We start from the raw sequence: 20,310 nt of genomic DNA on the forward strand, positions 1-20,310 counted from the left end.
ACTGAGAGCTAAACTAAGATAAAGAAAGGCTATTTTTGAACTATGAGTTAGATAAAGTAAAAAATATGACTCCCAAGAAACATCCAAAACAAGATAAGATTCTGTCATCTGAGCCACTAACAAAGACAAGCTCCAAAAATGCTGCAGCTGAGCAAACAAATAATTCTCCGTTTTGACAGAATTCAGGAACTATGACTTCACGAACTGAAAACAATCAGAAGAAGCATCTAAAAAGCCCAAATGTTGAAGTTCATGCCTCTGACTGGCTCATAGCTAATGGATCTGGGCTCTTTTACCTGAAACTTATGCATTTCTGTCATAATTACATGAAGTATACCATTAAAAAAAAACATAAAATAATCTTCTCACTTAGCAAACCCTCAATTCCACCAACTGCCATTTAGCGCACAAACTTTCGGCTAGCTTTGATAACATGCAACTCGGATCATAACAATCAACACACCATGAAGTAACGAGGCCAGATTATCACTCGTACTATAATTTAACCAAATGCACATGAAGACAAGACAAAGTACAAAGAGACAGTAGAAGAGAGATTTTACCCACAAGGCAGAGCTTCCTCAACAAATGCAAACAGCAGAGCTGATAGGAGCTGACACTTAGCCTCTGGACTGTCATCATAAGCACAGCTTATTACTAATCATCAGAAGAGGATGATAGAAGTACAGACACACACACACACAAATGGGTTACATATAAGTGAAACACATTCATTGTCACAGTAATTTCTCAGCCCGCTAGTCATTCAATCATCTCCAGAGGAGCTCCGGAGAGTCTCTGCTAAAGAAATTGTTTTGACATGTAATTCAGTGCAGATTGCAGCCTTTGCTTTACAAATGATTCTCAGAGACAGAGCGGCACTGAAGGCAGAAGCAAAACAGCATATTAACGAAAACAATATGGGAGGATTTATACTTACTGGCTTTAATGCACTTCAAATGCTACATACTGTAAGTAGCAGCAGCAGATGATAAATACAGTCAGGAGGGCATTACCTTAGAGGAAGACTAACTTCTTTTTACATGTCCAGAGAATTCAACGGTCTGAAAACATAGACTGAAAAAGTATCGCAATGAAATACAGTGTATTTTCTTATTGTACTGCGGACTTTGATGTTATAATTTTATGTCTTTCTTGTCTGGATTGTTATTCATTGTCTGACAGTTTGTTAATTTTCTTATTTATTGTTTTTATATCCGGAACTACAAACAATATGGTCATTATTAGGCACTATCTGTTTTAAATAAATACATTTAAATTCCATCCATCTTCTTCCGCTTATCCGGGGCCGGGTCGCGGGGGCAGCAGCCTAAGCAGAGAAGCCCAGACCTCTCTCTCCCCAGCCACCTCCTCCAGCTTGTCCGGGGGAACACCAAGGCGCACCCAGGCCAACCGAAAAATATAATCTCTCCAACGTGTCCTTGGTCTGTCCCAGGGCCTCCTCCCAGTGGGACATGCCCAGAACACCCCACCCAGGAGGTGCCCAGGAGGTATCCTTGTCAGATGCCTGAACCACCTCAACTGGCTCCTTTCGATGTGGAGCAGCAGCTAAACAGATGACTGAACTTCTCACCGTATCTCTAAAGGAGAGGCCAGCCACCCTTCGGAGGAAGCTCATTTCTGCCGCTTGTATCCGTGATCTCGTTCCTTCAGTCACTACCCACAGCTCGTGACCATAGGTGAGTGTAAGGGACGTAGATCAACCGGTAAATTGAGAGCTTCACTTTTATACTCAGCTCTCTCTTCACTACGACGGATCGGTACAGCGTCCGCATCACTGCAGCAGAACTGCAGAACAAGACCCCGAGATATTTAAACTCCTCCACTTGGGGCAGGAACTCAGCCCTGACTCAACGTGGGCACTCCATTTCATTTTCAAATTCAAATGTGAAAAAATGTAACTAAAACTAGAGTGTTTTCTTTTCTTACAGGATCTTAGCCTGTTATGTCGTTTTCATAAAATCAGTAAAATAAAGAGGAGTAATCTAAGCTTATTAAGCAAAAGTTTTAGCAGCCAGGCCCTTTGACATGCCTGCTGTTCACCCAAGATATGTTTTACTGCTCTGGAAAACTGCCACAGTGACAAGAATCTAATATTCCACTACAGCAATTAAGAATTTAACAGTGGAAATATGATGTTCCTGTGCGGAACGTGACACAAAGAATTTGTGTTTTTGAATATTGCACCAAAGGTCTCAAAGGTGTAATATGCAGAACACTACAGTGGACTATGTGGTGTCACAGTGGCATGCAATCACTCTGGATACTAAGCTTTCTTAATTTGTAGGGCACATGAATATTGTAGTGACCGGCATTCACTGCTTCACCATCAAAGTCTTTCACACACTCTCTGCTGGAGAAACTACAAAACCTCTGCCTGCTGTGGGGCCCACATCCCTTCCGACCTCCTGTTTCCCACCAGGAGGTCGGAAGGGATGTGGGAGGAAGCTTGACCCTCGCTGTACAGCGCTCCCGTTAACCCTTTACTCCAGTGGTCGTTTTCCAACAGTTTCATCCATCACTGGGTTACTGCTTCATTTACTGACATTGACGATAAATGAGAAACTCATTTAGCACCATATTTTTACATTTGCAGTCCCTTGTCCCTTTGGGGGTTGCCACAGCCTAGCATCCTCTACACCAACACCAGCCCTCTGAAAGACCTCCTTCACAGCATCCAAGAATCTTCTCTGGGGTTTTCCTCTTTTCCTCCAGCCTGGCACCTCCATCTTCAACATCTTTCATCCAATATATCCACTATCCCTCCTCTGCACATGTCCAAACCATCTCAGTATTTGTTTTTATATCAGTACAAAGCTGGGTTCACCCATCACTACACTTTTGATTCTAATACAAAGGGATATTTTACAGAGGAGCGTGAAGAGCTGAGAAAAACGCTGCTTGGATAGTTTGCTTTCTAATTTGCCTTACAAGAACAGAAGGTCGGGAACATTATTCCAACATGTTCACATATGCACAGCCTCTGGGCGAGACATTTGGATGTGCATACATCACAAATGCAAATGATGAAATTTCCTTAAAAACATGTTTACAGTTACATAAGTGCGTCAGGTTATTCTACCTTCACTGACCTAACGCTAGCCTTCTACTCAGAGATTAAAAACATTGGAGAAATGCACTTCTTCTCCAAACAAGAAGACAGCAGAGGTCCCAATCTCAGCTTCCTGTCAAACATTTTTTAGAAAGCCATCAAAGCTGCTGCAAAATGGGAACGACTAAGTCAGAAATTCCAGCGTCACCAAAACCTTCACAAGACACAATTACTGCGATGGGCTTGTGCAAACAGGAAAAGCCAGAATGCCTGTGAACCTGCACAGTTAAACATTAACACTTAGACAAAAGAGACACACACACACACGCAGAGGTGGTGGTGGGAGGGGGTTACCGTTCCTCCTCATTTGACTTAGCCTGTTTAGATTAGTGTCACCAGCTAGAGGCCAGACCTAACCCCCCCAGGCCCCTGCTGTCACAGAGGGTAAATACAACTGTGTGTGTGCGCGTGGAGCAGAGCCAACAAGAAACACCAGATTCTTTACCAATTAACATCAACGCGACAGCACCACTGACATTTAAGACCAGGACGCTCCCTGTTCTGTCCTTTAGTTCTCCCTTCTTTCTCTCTCTATGTCTCCGTGTCTTTCTTCCAACTCTGCTATTTGTATTCAAACATTAGCGTTTCTTTCTGCTGCAACGGTTACAGAAATTTTGCATGAAAATCCTAAGTATCAGCTTCTGGGACTGAAAGATTGAACAAATCCACAAGTGCAAAAAAGCTGCAGTTCCTCTACTGGCCACTGAAGGTTGTTTCCAAAAGCAAGTAAATCCCTGTAGACTCCCATGTTAAAATGCTCAGCTTTGCAGCAGAAAAGCAAAAGTCACAATTTAATTGTCAAAAGGTTTGATTGCCGAAGATTTTCTACAAAGCGGCCACAGTTTAAATAGAAAGAATATAGAAAATAACACCCCCACCCCCTCAAAAAATGGCAAGGCACTTCTCCAGAATCAGACTTTTTGTTTAGACTTTAAAAAGTATCACTTGATCATCACACTGATAAAGCTGTAAGGAAACAACAGCTAAATTCCAGGTGGGCCAGCTGATTGCTCAGTTACTTCATATAGTTCCTGTCTAGCCTGTTCCTCTAGTCGTGTAACTCGATGCAAAATTTCAGTCAGCATTACTTCCAATGGACAAAGCCTCTGTTTGGGAGTTTGCTTTTTATAATCTATGATTTTAATCTGCAACTCCAGCAGCTTTTGCCGAAGGAAAATGGGACAGATGTTGTTCTTTTGGTTCGTTGGCCCCAAACTCTTAAGGATGTCTCAACCTTTTCCTCTACATTAGAGCATATGAAAAGAAAATCATAAACGCAACATGTGAGGTTATCTTTACAGAAGAAAGCAGGACTTAGCAAAGACACCTAAATTGTTTTGGGCTTAAGAAACAAGCTATGCATTTATGTGTATGGACAAAATAATTTTATAATGAAGGCTTACTTTGTCTGGGGTTTTTTCCACTGCTCATTTATTCCACTGCTGGCGAGTAATTTTGCTGGATGACCTGGGAATCAGAGCCGACTGGTTTTATATTAATAAGTCACAAGACAAAGTGGCAAAGCAACATTCAAAGACTGCTTTTGGGACTTGGTTATACAATAACTAGTGTTGAGGCTGGCAAAGCACCATGGCCAGCAGCCTAACCACAAACTGGGTGTCATTGCTAGCCTAGGACTCTGAGTGATCAGTTCTCTAAGTTTGTTAGCTTATATAGTGTATTCAGCAGAAATGTTTTCTATCATGGAAACTCATCTGCATGCCTCCTTTTTCAGGTTGTTAACATGAGCAACAAACATAAGTTTGGGCAGCAGACCTGTGGGTGGTTGGAGATTGGGTCACGTGAGGTTATTTAAATTACCATGAAAATGATTTTTTATCCAAAACGTTCAAAAATCCATGTGATATTAAATTTTGTTTTATTCTTCTTTTATTGGGTCAATTTATTGCTCAAAAGCATTTTCTTTGTCTTGATTGTTGGCGGAGAGTTAGTGGGTCGTTAGTGGTAGAGAAATGGAGCAGTGGTTATCAGGAATCGCGCTTGTTGAATTTCAGTATCTCGTGTGTTAATTACAGATGTAATTAAAGGTTTGGGTGAGCAGAAGATTCCAAAGCGAACCACGGCATTCTCAAGTTTGGGAATTCCTGACATACTGTATTTAAAATATACTGGTTTGGTGAAAGCTATCATAATAATTCAGGTGATAAGCGGACGAGCGGAAACAAACAATTAAACTGAAGTTTAATGGAAGACAGAAAGAATAATATTAATTACGATAATAATAAGCACATCCTCTTTAAGTTATATGTTAAAAATCATCTGGTACCTATCACTCTCAAAATTAGGCTCTGTGTTTCGTTCCTTTGCCTCCTCAGTCTGTCTTGTCTTCGTGTATGTTTCTCTCCGGTCCCTGTGTCAGGCCCATGCACCTTAGTCTCGGTGTCAGTGTTTGTACTTCTTGTTTTATTTTGATAGTCTTCTGTTTCATGTGTATTCCCGTCAGTCAGATTAGTGTAAGCTGTGTTCCCACCTGTGGCCTCTTCCCTCGTTATCCTCCTTGTGTATATATTGTCTGCATTTCTCTCTGTTTGCTGTTTTGTTTTCCCTCTAAGGCTATGTTCACACTGCAGGCGAAAGCGCATCAAATCCGATTTTTTGCGACCCATATCCGATCATGGTCTGACAGTGTGAACGGCACAAATCCGATATTTTCAAATCCGATCTGGGTCACTTTCGTATGTGGTACTGAATCCGATACATATCCGATGTTTTAGAAAGCGACTGCTGTGTGAATGGTCATGTCGCATTAAATCCGTCTTCTACGTCACTGACACAAGACAGACGCCAATTATCAGCGCCGGAGAAGACATCGCGAACGCTTCCTGGCCATCCAGTGTAGATGTCAGTGAAACTGTTGGGAAGACAACGTTGGAGAAACGTGAACATTTTATTTGTTCTGTATAATCTGTAGATTCTGACAGAAATCTGCAACTATCCTTTGAAGCACTGCTCCTCTAAAACAGCAATAAGGATAATTATTAGGTTATTTACATTATTATGTAAATAACAAAATAACTTAAAGCAAAAATTGGGAAACGTAAAGTCGGAAGTCTTTATATCAAGGGCCATCAGTCAAACAATATTGTTTGCTCTGGGTCTAAACAGAGCGCGTTGTGTGTGATGTCTCCTTTTGCGCATGCGGGCCGCTTTGAGCGTTCACACTAGAGCGCGTTTTCTGTCGCATTTTATTTTTAGTGGGAACGAGCAGACAAAAAAATCGGATTTGATCAAAAAATCGGAATTGAGCATTAAGACCTGCAGTGTGAACGTAGCCTTAGTATGTTTTCCTTGTTGTGGCAAAGGTTTTAGTTTCCTATTGTTGTTATTTTGTACTTTAGTTTAATTAAAAAAAACACCTGTTAGTTTATTGTCTGTGTTCTGAGTCCTGCGTTTGGGTCCTACCTTTGTCAGCCACACAACACCTAAGACATGTAAGGCTGTTTGCAAACAATTTGAAGTTCATGATTCTGCAACAAAAAACTTTATGCACAAGTGGAAAACATTCAAGACAGCCGCCAATTTGACCAGGAGGGGACATTCCCAAAAAATCCCGCCGAGGGCTACTTCTCAGAATCTACAGGCCTCAGTTAGCATGTTAACTGTTAAAGTTCATGACAGTAAAAGTAGAGAAAGACTCTACAGGTATGGCTTGTTTGAAAGGGTTACCAGGAGAAACTCTCTGTTCAGCACAGTTTCATCTGAACAAACCAGAAGAATTTCTGAAACAACATCCTTTGGACAGACAAGACCAGTGGAAATGGAAATGTTTGGCGATATCACACAGCATCACATTTATCAAAAAGCAAACATGGCATATCAGCACAAGCGCCTCATACAAGCTCAGCATGGGGATGAAAGGGTGATGATTTGGAGTCACAGAACCTGGGCACTTTTCAGCCACTGAGCTGACCGTGAATTCGTCTGTATATCAAAGTCTTCTACAGTCAAATGTGAGAGTATCTTTCTGACAGATAAAATCTGTCCCCAAACTGGGTCATGCAGGACAATGATCCCAAGCCCAGCTGCACATCTCCAACAGAATGGCTGAAAAAGAACGGAATCAGGCTGTTGCAATGGCCCAGTCAAAGTCCAGACCTCAACCTGATTGGCTGTGCGCAAACAAATACCCGAAAACCTGAATGAACTAAGATATAGAATATAAAGAATAGCAAGCCAAAATTCCTCCACAACAATATGAAAGGCCAATAAATACAGAAAACTATTTTTTCATATTATTGCTGCAAAAACCAGCTCTCCAGGCTCCTGAATCATGGGCTGCACTTAGCTATTCAAACTCTGCTTCTTTATTATAGGTTTAGTTTTAATAAAATAAAACACGATGTGTAATATTTTACATATTTTAGTTCATCTGAGGTTTTTGTAATTAATTTTCTGACTTGATAAGTATTAGGTAATTCTATGTGGATGTTCTCCCTGTGTCTGTGTTCTCTCCAGGTACTCCAGCTTCCTCCTACAATCTAAAGACATGCAGTTAGTGGGGTTAGGTTAATTGGTGATTTTAAATTGGTTGGCGGTCTGTCTCTCTGTTTAGCCCTGCGACAGATTGGTGACGTGTCCTGGATGTAGCCCACCTTTCGCCCTATGCCAACTGGGAAAAGCTCCAGCCTCCCCACGGCCCCAAATTACGTAAGTGGAAGCTGAAGGAAGAATGGATGTTCATCCTGATATGTAAAACCTCAGAAATGACAGAGGGCGTTATTGCTGTTGTTTTTTTACAGTGACTGCATAAACTCTGGTTTGGTAAAACTGTGACACCCTTACTGCTCACACAACACTGCCTTTATATTTTTCTCAGCGTAGGCATGTAATCAGCTAAGTTAAGCTTTGTGCAACTTACAGTAGATTCACTGTTGTTATAATTTTCATTTAAGAGGCTATAAACCTGCCCGCACAAAGGAGAAAACATATGGTAGAAGTTTATGGGCTAACCTCATTCTTAGCATGAGGTTAAAGAAAAAAAAATAACACTCCTACTACTACCACCCTGTGCACTCCTCATTTCTGGCATTAATTTAAATACAATAAAAACATTGCAACATGGAAAGGAGTTGGTTTGCTTTGCTCTGTTCCAGAAACAGCATCCAAAACACACCACGAAAGAACACAACTTAGCAGCAATAAAGCAGATCATTATGCTCAAGACAAAGCATTTTAAGCTAATGTAGGTTTACTCATGCAAGAATTTCAAGTGATTTCCTTAACTCTTCTCCCATAGGCTGCCTATTAGACGTAACCTTTGTTTCCACTTTCTGAACTGAGCAGTTTCTGTCATATTTCATGTCTGCTTCCAGGACAAACCGACTGGGTGTGCATTAGAAATTAGTGAGGGTTATCTCTGCTTGTACAACTACGAGTACCCTTGCAAAAGCCCAGAAAGAGTTATTTAAACTCGCCTTTAACTGCACAGGGAGGTCCTCAAATGTCGTCTTTATGGGGGAAAGTGTTCAGACTATAGATGATGGATTCAGCATATTTATGTTGTTGTTTCGCCTGGTTACATCATTTAATTGCCTCAAGTAAATATATGAAACTAAAATAAAAATAAAGTCATCCTCATAATAGTAAACTTAAAAAAAATCTCTCATCCAGCTGTTAACCCAGTTAAAAAAAATTACAGGGTTATTTTGAAGCAACACCTGGACTAGGAAGTCCAGCTGGACGAAGTTTTGTCTTTCCAAAGCAAACTCGGATTTGATTTTCCGGCTCATTCTGAAGCCCTGATGTGGCCCCGGGTGCAGAAACCAGCAGGGAGCTCAAACACCAGTGTCAGCAAGCCAGTGCTGTAAAAACAACATGTCAACAGCAGTTAATACATACACGTTAAAGATGGCCACAACTTCATGTGACAGGCGTGACTAACCAATCAGCACTTAGGAGGGAATAAAAACGAGCCAATCAGAGTCCCTGTGAGGCCACAATAAGATCGTGCACTCATTCTGCCATGTGATGAAGCTGATGACATGACAGAGAAAACATGACAGGACGAACTGGCACACAGGCATCGTGCCCTGAAAATGGTGATTGTTTGTTATATGCGAGCTCTACTTACTCCAACAGTAACCTGCTTAAGGCAAAGCAAAGCAAAAATGTTATATTTTCAACGGGAGTAAGGAATCCTGCAGGTGTAATTAGCTACTTAACAAAATGTTTGGTAGGATACTGAAGACAGACAATAATTCCCTGTTTAATAATACATCTGTTTCCAAATAACCACTTAAATCTGTCTGCGGTATATGAAAATAGTGCATCTTTGCCACTTCTCATATCTACTCCACCTACCATAAGAGTTACAAATCACAAGTAAGTTTACTTAAGTACACAAAAGTTGTGATATTTACTCAAAACACAAGAATGTGCTTCTCATGGCCCCCTGTGACCAAAGCTCTTTGTTTGTTTGGTATACTTTTCAATTTCGTGTAGTTATACAGAATTAGTCCAGATAAAGGATAAGCACTGATGGGAAAATAGGTTTATTTTGCAGAATAATAAAGTTACCATTGTTTAGCAAAGTATAAACCACTTTATTGAGCAATATAATGAACAAAGGTGCAGAAAAGCCAAAATGTAACGTCATCAAAGGAGGACACAGGGGCTCAGGGGGACCAGCACAGGCTCAGAGTGCAAGCTACCAGTTAGCCTTAAAAAGCTGAATGACTTAAAAACAATTCATTTATACAGTTTTTTAATGAAACAAATTCTGAAGATGCCAGTTTTCATTTTATCCTGAAGCCTATCCCAGCTCAGAGTAAAGAGAAGGTTCAGCCTGGACAGGCTTAGCAGCACACAGAGAAGCAACCACCAACTCTCCACACCTACAGCCAGTTTTGATTAAACAGTTAACCATAACAAGCACATCTTTAAACTTTGAGAGGAAACTAAAGCATACAGAGGCAGAATGTACAAAATGCACACTGAGAGGACCCAGTCAACCAGGAGGTTAGACCCGAGAACCCGAGGCGGCGGTGCTGAATACTGAACCACTGCGCTGTAAAGGTTTAGGGAACCAATCACAATTTGTTTACAAATCAATTGATCAGTCGACCTGGACACTACAGCAATAACATATTTGATGCCAATTTATTCTAAAGCTGTCACCCAAAAGGTATGTGTCTACATTTCAAGCTGGAGGATTACCAGTGTCAGTGAAGTGTATTTAAAGATCAGGACCAAATTCAATGGCGATCAATATAGTGATCGTTCAACAGACCCACAGCGCCAACCACAGAGACCTGCCACCGTCTGCAAGGCATAAAAAGGTGAAAAGAGAGATAATTTTGGATTAACAATCCAAAACACTGAATTAAAAACATTTCCCAGAACTCTTAGCATCATTTTGTGTGATCGTTAACTACCTGGTAAATGATCTGTCCAACCTTGTGATCCAGTTTCAATGATGTAACTGTGATCATCCTCCTCCTCCTTTAGCCGAGGACAACACTTTCTATTTTCAGAGTAACAAGCAGCGTGTCATGACCAGTACGCTGACCTTCAAGTGCAAAATTGAAGGAGGTCAAAGAAGCAGAAACAGCATTTTTCTCATGATTCCTCTTCAAAATTCCCCATCTTCTTTTTCCAGTTACAGTTACAGTTTGGAGCTATATGTAACTTTAAATTTTTTTTAATATACATTGTATATAATATTACATACAGTATCACAACGTTGCTACAAAGTTAAGGCTAACTGGCTAACCACCTCTATGCTGTCCATTACTCTCATAGTTTCCCAGTTTTCCCACAGTTGAAGACCACCTCCTAGTTCCCTGTTTCACAGATAGTCCACAAATTTGCACGACCCTCAAACTATGACATGAAGAATTGATTATGCATCAATTCGGTTTTTTATGTGTGTCCCAGTAGAGCAAGCCAACTGGTGCTTTGCAGCTGATTCAGATGGAGCTCAAGGATTCTGGCCGCCAGCCTGGTCGAGTGCAGTCAACTGGCATCCTTATTACCCTCCATACAAATTCAGGCTGAAAAGAACGATTTTCCACGGAGTAAATAAAACACCAAACACAAGTTAGCAGGATAGTAAAAACTTCTAAGCTTCTAAAGTCGAGCACATCGAGCAGGAAGAAGCAGTGAAGTGCGAGAGGCCAGCACCTCGGCTGCAGCAGACTATGGTTACACAGAGTCCGAGTCACAACCTCCTAACAAGCTATCTGGACATGATCAGAGACGGATCACGTTACCTGATAATGTTACAGCCGCATGAGAAGCTCTGTGTGGTTCAGGTAAATGTCATCCTGAAGGAGACACGCAGACAGTCTGACACACAAACTCATTTAATTTCAGCTTACTCAACCTTAATGTAAAGCTTTATGGACACTCAACATGACTGCTTCCTGGGCAGACACAGCGCAACACGTCCAGTTTTCCATTTTGATTTGAAGAGGAAAATTACAGGATTATCTTCCTTCACACTCAAGCTTCAGTTACATCAAAAGAGCAAGTAATTGGGCCAAATATTTGCAACCCATTCTTGTGTGTTTATAAATTTGTCTTTATTATTTTATTACTTGTTGAAGTCCCAAGTGAAACAAAAAAAGTGACGCTTAAACAACACTAGTGGTCAAATTCCTGGAATAAAACAACTGAGCACAGAGCTCAGCCGCTGCAGTGAACACAGCGGGCGTCTCCGATTCTTGCATCAGAGGATAGAGCAGAGGCAAATACTACACTGAAATGTAATCCAATACAAATATTGACATTGGCCAAGTATTCAGGAGTGAATATTGGTACTGGACTTAGTTAAACTAGGATGAGGATTATATCCTCACAGCACAGAAGCAGAAATGAAAACAAAAGCCAAATTCACAGAGTAACTGAAACACAGCATAGCAGCGCAGCTAAAAGGCTAAAATGTCATAATATGGTAAAATATTTGATATCATTGCTTTTATTATTAATAATTATTTAAAAATCGGGATAAAGAGGGCAACATTTTTATTTATAGACATTTTAACATTTTACTGTCCTTACAGAGTCACTGCTGGCAGACATTGGGCTGGGTAATAAGGGCACAAACATTGTCTCGACATTATAAGGCTGATACACAACACATATCTCTGCATTTTCTACACATCACACACTTGTTTTTTATAGACCAAATTCTGAAGGATCAGAAGAAAATACATAAAAATAACTGTCTATGTGGTACAAGTACAAGGATCCCACATTATTGTCATTACACATGTATAAATACAGGCTAATGAAATACAGTTTGCATCTAATTAGAAGTGCAAAGAGCAATAAGTGCAATAAGAGCAGATTATATACAGAAAGGGGTAGTATAAAAGGTGGGAATAGTTATGTACAGATTATGTACAAATAAGTGAAGTATATAGATGTTTATATTGCTATACAAAGAGCAAATATACAGATGTACTACGGAGAGATGTACTGATGTATACATATGTACACAGATGAACTGTATAGCAGTCCATCTGTGTACATAGCGGAGGACATAAAGCCACATACTGCTGTGGACACTCCCAGCAAATGTCAGTCACTCAAAGGAATCACTGTAGGTTTAGGTATACGCTGTATTCTGACCATTTTCACTGTTCATGAGGAGATGAAGCAATAACGTGCTGCAAGATTCAAAGACCAAACAGTTTTTGCATTTTTTTAAATGTTTTATCCAAAACATTAAAAAAAAGAACAATAAACCAAGTTCTAGATAAATTAGTTTGAATCACAGCATTATTGCTATTAAATTATTATTTCTATTAAAATCTTGAGCCACTATAAGTTTCTTAGAGAGGTCTGTGAAAATCTGATATCAACACAGCTCTACTTTCTTCTACTCAAAGATGTAAACAGAAAAGAAAAGAAGACTTATTTAATATAAAATATAAAAATATCCATGCACCAATAGTGCAAATGTTGCTCTGAATACCTTTTCTTTATACTAATATATATTAATAATCAAGACTATAGGACTCTATGCAGTGAACACACCACTAGTGCTTCATTGGAATTTAGTAGGTAAATAGCAGTCAGGTGCTGCCAATCAAGCATCTGATTAACTGATTATCTATAAAAGCAGGATTTCTGGCAGCTCGCTGGTCTGCAGCATTAAAGTGCGCGTGAACACTATGTCACAATCTACCTAGGAGTTGGCATCTCATTAAATGAATCACTTTATTACGTAACTCCTGCTGTCAAAGTGTCCTTAAACTCACCACTCTTTACCTTAAATGTGCACCTCCCCTCTCCTTACTTCCCGATTTATTGCCCTGTAAAGCTCTTCTTCACCTCCTCTCTGCTCTCTTCATCAGCTGCTTTGTTTGATATCATTTCTGACAAGTCTAACTGTGAGATTTGATCACTGACTCGCTCACATGCCCAGACCCATGCATGTGCATGAGTGTTTCAATGCCATAAAAAACCGAGCAGCTTCAGTACAAAACACTTGAACGTATTACCCCTTAAAAAACAAATGTTTACTCCCATTAATCCAGAAAAGTGGACAAAATTGCTCAAGTGCAGTGCCATCTAACAGTCTCAGAACAACTCAACAAGATTTACCTACCAAAATCAAATCATATAAGCTTTTATCTTCAATGGCTTTTCTTGATATCCACTTAAATAACACTGTAAATCAATACGTATGAATATAAGTTTACTGTAATGTTCATTTAACAAACAGCTTTTATTTTTCTACATTTGCACTTGCCTATTAGCCTTCTGTCTTTTCTTTCCCTGCCTCTAGGAAGGCAGGTGAGACAGCACAAAGAGCCACCAGAGCGGGTATGGTTTGCCCCCTCATATGGGGCTATTATTTTTAAACATGTTTGACTTTTTTACTTGCTTTTAAATCTTATTGTGCCCCGTTTATCATCTACCCTTCTTCAAAGGGTAAATGATAAACCCCCGATGCAAACGTTAGCTGCTTTAACCCCCTCAAACAACCCCCCACCTTTTTTTCTTAATCAGATCAAGTTGCATAATGAGCATAAAAATGATATTTCAGGCTGTCATACAAAAGCTAATGGGGGAGTTTTACAGTAACAAAGCAGGACTCAAATAACCACTCTTGTCTTGAAAACAAAGTTATGCAGAAGAGCATCTCTCAATGCACAAAAGCTTGAACCTTGAAGCAGATGGGCAAAGAAGGAGCAGAAGACCACACCAGGTGCCCCTCCTGTCAGCTAGGATCAAAAACCTGAGACTGCAGTTCCCACAGGATCATGAAAACAACAGAAGACTGGAAATATGTTGCCTGGTCCAATGAGTTTGTGCCGCAACATTCAGATGGAAGGGTCAGAATTTGGCATGAACAACATGAAAGCTTCGATACATCCTGCTGTCAGCCGAGCATTGTTTAAACACCCAGCCTATTTCATTATTCTCAGTGGCCATGACCACAGTGTCTCCATTTTTTGTAACGGCGTGATGCTATCATGCCAGTATGGACCCAAATCTTGCACCTTGATCAATTAAGCCAGTTCTCAAGGAAAAAGAGGGGTGAGGGTTGTTATTAGCAAGGTGTGCCTAATAAAGTGTCAAGTGTGAGTGTAAGTCACAATGACTGGAAGGCTCAGGCACAATTCGTGGACATATAGTAAACTGTTGATTGTTGGTGGACGCAGACATTGGAATTATAGTCATAAGCATCACCTGGTATCACACCTGAGAGGCGGAGGTTCTTTTTGGCAGGTCAGAAATCCTCAAAAAACATAGCCATGCTTGGTTTTTGAAACAATGTCAAACACCCTCAGTGAGTCATTAGTTTTACCTCCTTTCTAGAGCAGCCTCCAGTATCCACACACCGCAGGCTGCACACTTATTGCACTCGAGTAGGTGGATTAAAGATGTGCTGAAGTTCCATAACACTTTGACATGATACATTTGCATATTTTTACACATTACCGAGCACTTCCACCAACACAGTACTCCCTTTTATCAAATGTTAAACCTTTAACTCATCCCTTGCACACTGCGTTGCTGCAGCGAGGATTTGAGAAGGAGCAAAATAACGGCTGAAAAACCAAAGAAAAACCTAATCCTTTCGTTTACCTTCTTTCTGCTCTGCTTATTCCTCCTGGAATCCGCAAATTTCTTACTACTTTATTTTCTCTTAAATGGGACAACACAGCATGAGCAGCATCTAGCCTCTGCTGTTCTCTAACACCTCTTCACATTCCTCGACAAAGAAAGCCAAAGATCGCCTCGGACAAGCCAGAGTTTCTCCTCTTTCTCTCTCTGACACTTTTCTTTCACTCCTTCACTTCAGCAAGATTAACAGCCTGACTTTGTCTTTTCAGGTTTCTACGCTTTTCCTCTTTTTGCTATTTCGCTTTCATTCCTCTCACCCATATCTCTCCTCTTCTCCTTTGTCTCTCCCTCTAAGCAGCAGTGGAACTACACCATAGCCGTGGACGGCAGCGGCTGTAAAGATGACAGAGCAATCATCTGAACATGGCCGCTCTGGGACTTAGACGAGCAGCTTTGATCACAGAAATGAGTGCCATCATCTGCTTGACCCAGTGTGTGTGCACCCTGCGTAAACCTATCACGACAAGCCGATGAGCGCTATTGTCAAAAATAAACTGTTGCAACAATAAATGTTACCAATTTAGGGCTTTTATCAACTGCCACTTCAGCCGAGCTCCTGTGTACATTTCTTCTGTTTCCGTGTGCTAATGCCACCCAAGTGCCAACCTCAGCAGCGTTAATCAGTTCACTGTCGTCAGCGGCAATGATGCCTTTCAACTCCGTCTCTTTTTAAAATGAGATTTGCAACAGAAAGGAGGCACCGGCCTGATGTATTCACTGGCAGGAGGCTCCTTCAGCTCTCTCATGTCTCTGATGTTTATGCGTGCATGTGTGTGTGTGTGTGTGTGTGTGTGTGTGTGTGTGTGTGTACTCTGTCTCCAGCCTTAGATGGAACAGATGCTTCAGCGAAGGGGGGCCACACATCAACCTTGATATTCTGCTGTTAGCATATCAGCGTCCCCCCTCTTTCACCCGCCCCCTTTCCATTTTACTCACGCTGTCAGAAATTGATGATCTGCAATTACACAGCATGTGTCGGTGCAACTAAACATCATTTAATAGCTCCGAGCTGACAGTACATGACTGAGCAAGCAAGCGGAGAAACACCCGTGTCACAGTGAAACTACCATGTTGTCTCCAACAGACCATGTTGCATTTTGTTGTTATGTAGAAAAATATATATAATGGGATATACAATGTAGGCAAAATTAAGGGTGACGGGGACGATTTTGGAATTTCTGGCTTGTGTAAACTTTCTTGTTGTAAATTCTAAGAAAAGCTTCAGCCCACTATGTGATATTCTGTAAAGATGAAGAGGTTTAGCATCTATTTGAGCTGGAATTAAGAGCAGATCATACTCCAAGAAAGCACACCAAACCCTTTTTGTGTAAAAAGACCCAAAGCGCTATTTTCGTAACATCTCCCTGTTGGGACCGAACATTTGACTACTTATTTCAGCTTTGCTAGAAACTTACAGCATGTTGCACAGTTTGTGTCATACTTGTCCTTTACTTTGACATAATTTTGCTTTTTTTTCTATCATATTTCTGTCCACAGTCATTACGGTATAAAACTGCCTCACTTTCACAGGAAATCACTTACTAGTGGAAATAGGGTACTGTCATGGTACTGTTACGGCCCTCAGTGGGCGAGGTGAGGGTTTTTAAAGTACCCACGTCTGTTAGGTGTGTCATGCATTTGTGCCATGTAGTGACTCAGAATACAGACTTCATCACTACATTCTGTAGAAGATCTGAGTGACTGGGTGTCGGAGGTCACTGATCTGCAAAATGCAAAGTTCGTCTCTACTGCGAAGTTAGTAAGGTGAAAGGACCAATCAAAAATACCTATGTAATACCTTTTTACGGCAGCAGCAACAGCAGCATATTACCTTTATGCGTATGCTAAGTTCCTCAGCCTATGCTTTTCTGTTTGAAGCTAGCCCCGCCCACCCGTGTATGCCACAACAGCTTGCACATTTATTTTTCATTATTTGGTTTCAGAGCTCCGCCTTAACAAAAGAAGTTGTCATTTTGCATGTACAAGGAAGAAAACAAACCATGTATACTTATACTGTCCCATTCAACCTTATGTCCCAATTACTCTTAATAGAAAGGCTGATATGCTCGCAGCACAACCCCAGCAGGATTATCACTGAAGCATTTTTTAAGACTTAATACAATATTTGAAATACAGGCTGTGCTGAAGTCTCTCCTGACATAACTGAGTGCCACCATAAGCACTATCTGCGAACCTCGGACCACAAATTCACTTTTAAGTAAAAGAAGACAAAAACATTAGCCGCACTTTAACTCGCACATATTGAACGCTAATTACTCAGGAATTAGACAACTTGTCAAATATTTGGTGCTTTTTTTGTTGCAGCAAAACAACAACTTGTAAAATGTAATTACCGAAATGAAAAAGCTATTTTCACACAAAAATAAGTTGGAGTTTAAATGTATTAGAGATGCGGGGAAACTACTACATTAAAGTCATGTTACTCACGTTGTGCGACCCTCTGACGCGCAGTCCAAACAAATCCTTTAACTGCGTTTCTGGGAGACGCTTGAAGATAAAGTGAGAGGGCACAAACGCGCCATTACGCGTACATACAGCAGTCGTGCGCGCAAGGTGCCCTGACCTGTGTTAACTGTCTGTCTGTGTGTACTGTGCGCTGCACTGTAGCGCCAGCTCCCTCAGCTCTATCACCTGCCATGTGATACGCACGATGCCTTTACGAGCTCCTCGGAACTCCTGAAACTATTTCTCTCTCTTTTAGATCTACATTGAACATTATGATATGTTTCGCAGTGCGCTCATAGTTGAGAATGAAAAGGAACCATCTAATTGTAGTACTTGTATCTTTTCTTCTTGGATCCAACAAATACCAATGATGATTGTAATACTGTGCAGTACTAGTCAAAGTTGCTGTTGTGTTTTATTCAAATGATAAGCCAAAGATTTTAACGTCTTAAATTAGCCTCATTATCCTACAAGTGATGTCTCCGATATTCATGAACGCAGCGAGGCATCGATCTGTGGTAATCCGGATAACGATTTGGTTTTAAGACTCCAAACTCAAACGTTTGTCCAAAAGGTTCTTCACATTGCCTGAACCTGAAATATGTGCTCTGCATTTAAGGGAAAAGAGGGGGAGTGATACCACTACTACTAATAATAGCAATAATAATGAGAATAATAGTAATAATAGTAATAGTAATAATACGAGATTTCAAGATTCATAGAGTCATACAAGAACAACACACAGGGAAATGCTTCCTGAACTGCTCCTTGACTGTGCAAAATATTATAAACAATAAGTAAATTTAAATTAAAAATCGGAAATTTGAAATAAAATAATAATATTATTGAATAATAATAATAATAATAATAATAATAATAATAATAATAATAATAATAATAATAATAACAATTAATTTATCTTTAAGAGGTTGAGACAGTAACATCCGAAATTGCAAACAGCTAAAAACAACCAAACAACGTGGGGGGAAAAATGTCCATTTTATGTTTAGCTTCGCTTTATTATTATTTTTTCTATAATCAAACACTGCCATCTAGTGATGTAAAGTCATAATTATACTTGAGTGTACATTATCAGTGCAAGAAAATCACTGATTGCATTCTTTATTAATATTTACTTTTTTAAATAAATATCGCCATTGATGTGATAAATTCTACAAAAACAACGTGTTACAGCTGTTGTTGTTTTCTTTGTAGCAAACACAAATCAGAAACCAGTAGTACACACAGCACTGCATCTACACGAGAGCCTGTTATTGTGATTTACACACACACACACACACACACACACACACACACACACACACACACACACACACACACACACACACACACACACACACACACAGTAACAGCATAGATATTCTACATGCTTTCAATATCTGGAATCCAGAATCCAGGCGTTTATAAAGTTCACAATGAGCTCACCCGAAACCTTGGCTCATGTGATTAGGTAGAGGATCATCAGGGGTCCTTTGTCCCTCTTTGAGGGGGAAACTCCCACTGGGTTTAAATCTGGGATTCTCCACCATTTGACCCTTAGAACTGAAGAAGCTTCTCGAATGAGAGGTGAAACGTCTTCAAGCAACTTAAAGAAGTCCAGACGCTTTTATTTGCAAGCTCCTTAGACTACGATGACCTGGATGACTGAGAACCTTCACAGACAGCTGAGGTTAAACCACCTAAAATCAGCCATGTCTTCTTTCTCCAAAACAAAGAGGACTGTGCATGGGATTTCCAAAGCAACAGCAGAAATGATCGTGCAGCAATGGATTTTTAATCTCAGTAGAGAAACAGTTCCTCATGCTTTCACTATTGATGGCTCAGGTAGTGAGTATATCAAGAGATTATTTCAAAATTCCTGGTGTCTACAATTAATTAATGACAAGTTGCTGTAATAAGCCACTGCAGGTATGTTGAGCTCCCCCTTATTATCCATTACTGTTTTATTGCTCTGTGAATACAACTGGTCATAATCTATCAGTTACCAAAGTGATATTTTATAACTTGTTTAAGAAAGATGACATGTTTAAGAAGCTATTAGACGTATCAAAAGCTATAGCACTAAATCATAACAACAGTTGCTTCAAGGTGCTTTATATTGTAAGGCAAAGACACTATAATAATATAAGGAAAACTGAGAAAACCAATCATATGTTTATTTCACAGTCAGTGTTGGAGACACTGAAGAAGGAAAATGAGATCCTGCAGTATAACTGTTGGAAAAACAAAGCAATCACAGACTATTTAAAAGAAGCCAATAAAGAGGTAAACTCTGTAACTTTAACTTTAGCAAAAGTCTTTAGTCCATAAAATATCCAATCCACTGGTACAGCAGACACAAACTCATACCCACTGTCAGGACGATGATCAAATCACAGCACCGCCTCCACTGGAAGATGAACTAACGTCAGACTCTGTGGAGCCTGAAGTGGTTAATGGGCCTCCTGCAAATTGTGCACAGGCTGCTGACACATCTGATTGGAAACGTGGGCAGGATGGAGGAGAAAAGGAAGAAATATCCAATATGTTTATGAGCACACGTGTACAAAGTGTAGTTTTGTTTGGCTATAACATCATTAAAGAAGAGC

General features: G+C 40.2%; 1 protein-coding gene across 8 annotated transcripts in view; it reads right to left on the reverse strand.

Annotated features, from left to right (window-relative positions):
* The window catches only part of ppfibp2b (PPFIA binding protein 2b), a 97,484-nt gene extending 79,632 nt beyond the window's left edge, over positions 1-17,852 (reverse strand). For 6 of the 8 annotated variants that reach the window (XM_026172758.2, XM_026172756.2, XM_026172752.2 and 3 more), the window contains exon 1: positions 17,684-17,851. The gene's annotated coding sequence lies outside the window, so the exon portion shown is untranslated. Of the gene's footprint in view, positions 1-17,683 lie in introns of all 8 variants that reach the window. The other 2 variants (XM_080304085.1, XM_080304087.1) reach the window with 1 other exon arrangement.
* Positions 17,853-20,310: the final 2,458 nt, after the last annotated feature.

This window comes from Astatotilapia calliptera, chromosome 7 (assembly GCF_964374335.1).
Source record: "Astatotilapia calliptera chromosome 7, fAstCal68.1, whole genome shotgun sequence".
NCBI classification, from domain to species: domain Eukaryota; kingdom Metazoa; phylum Chordata; class Actinopteri; order Cichliformes; family Cichlidae; genus Astatotilapia; species Astatotilapia calliptera.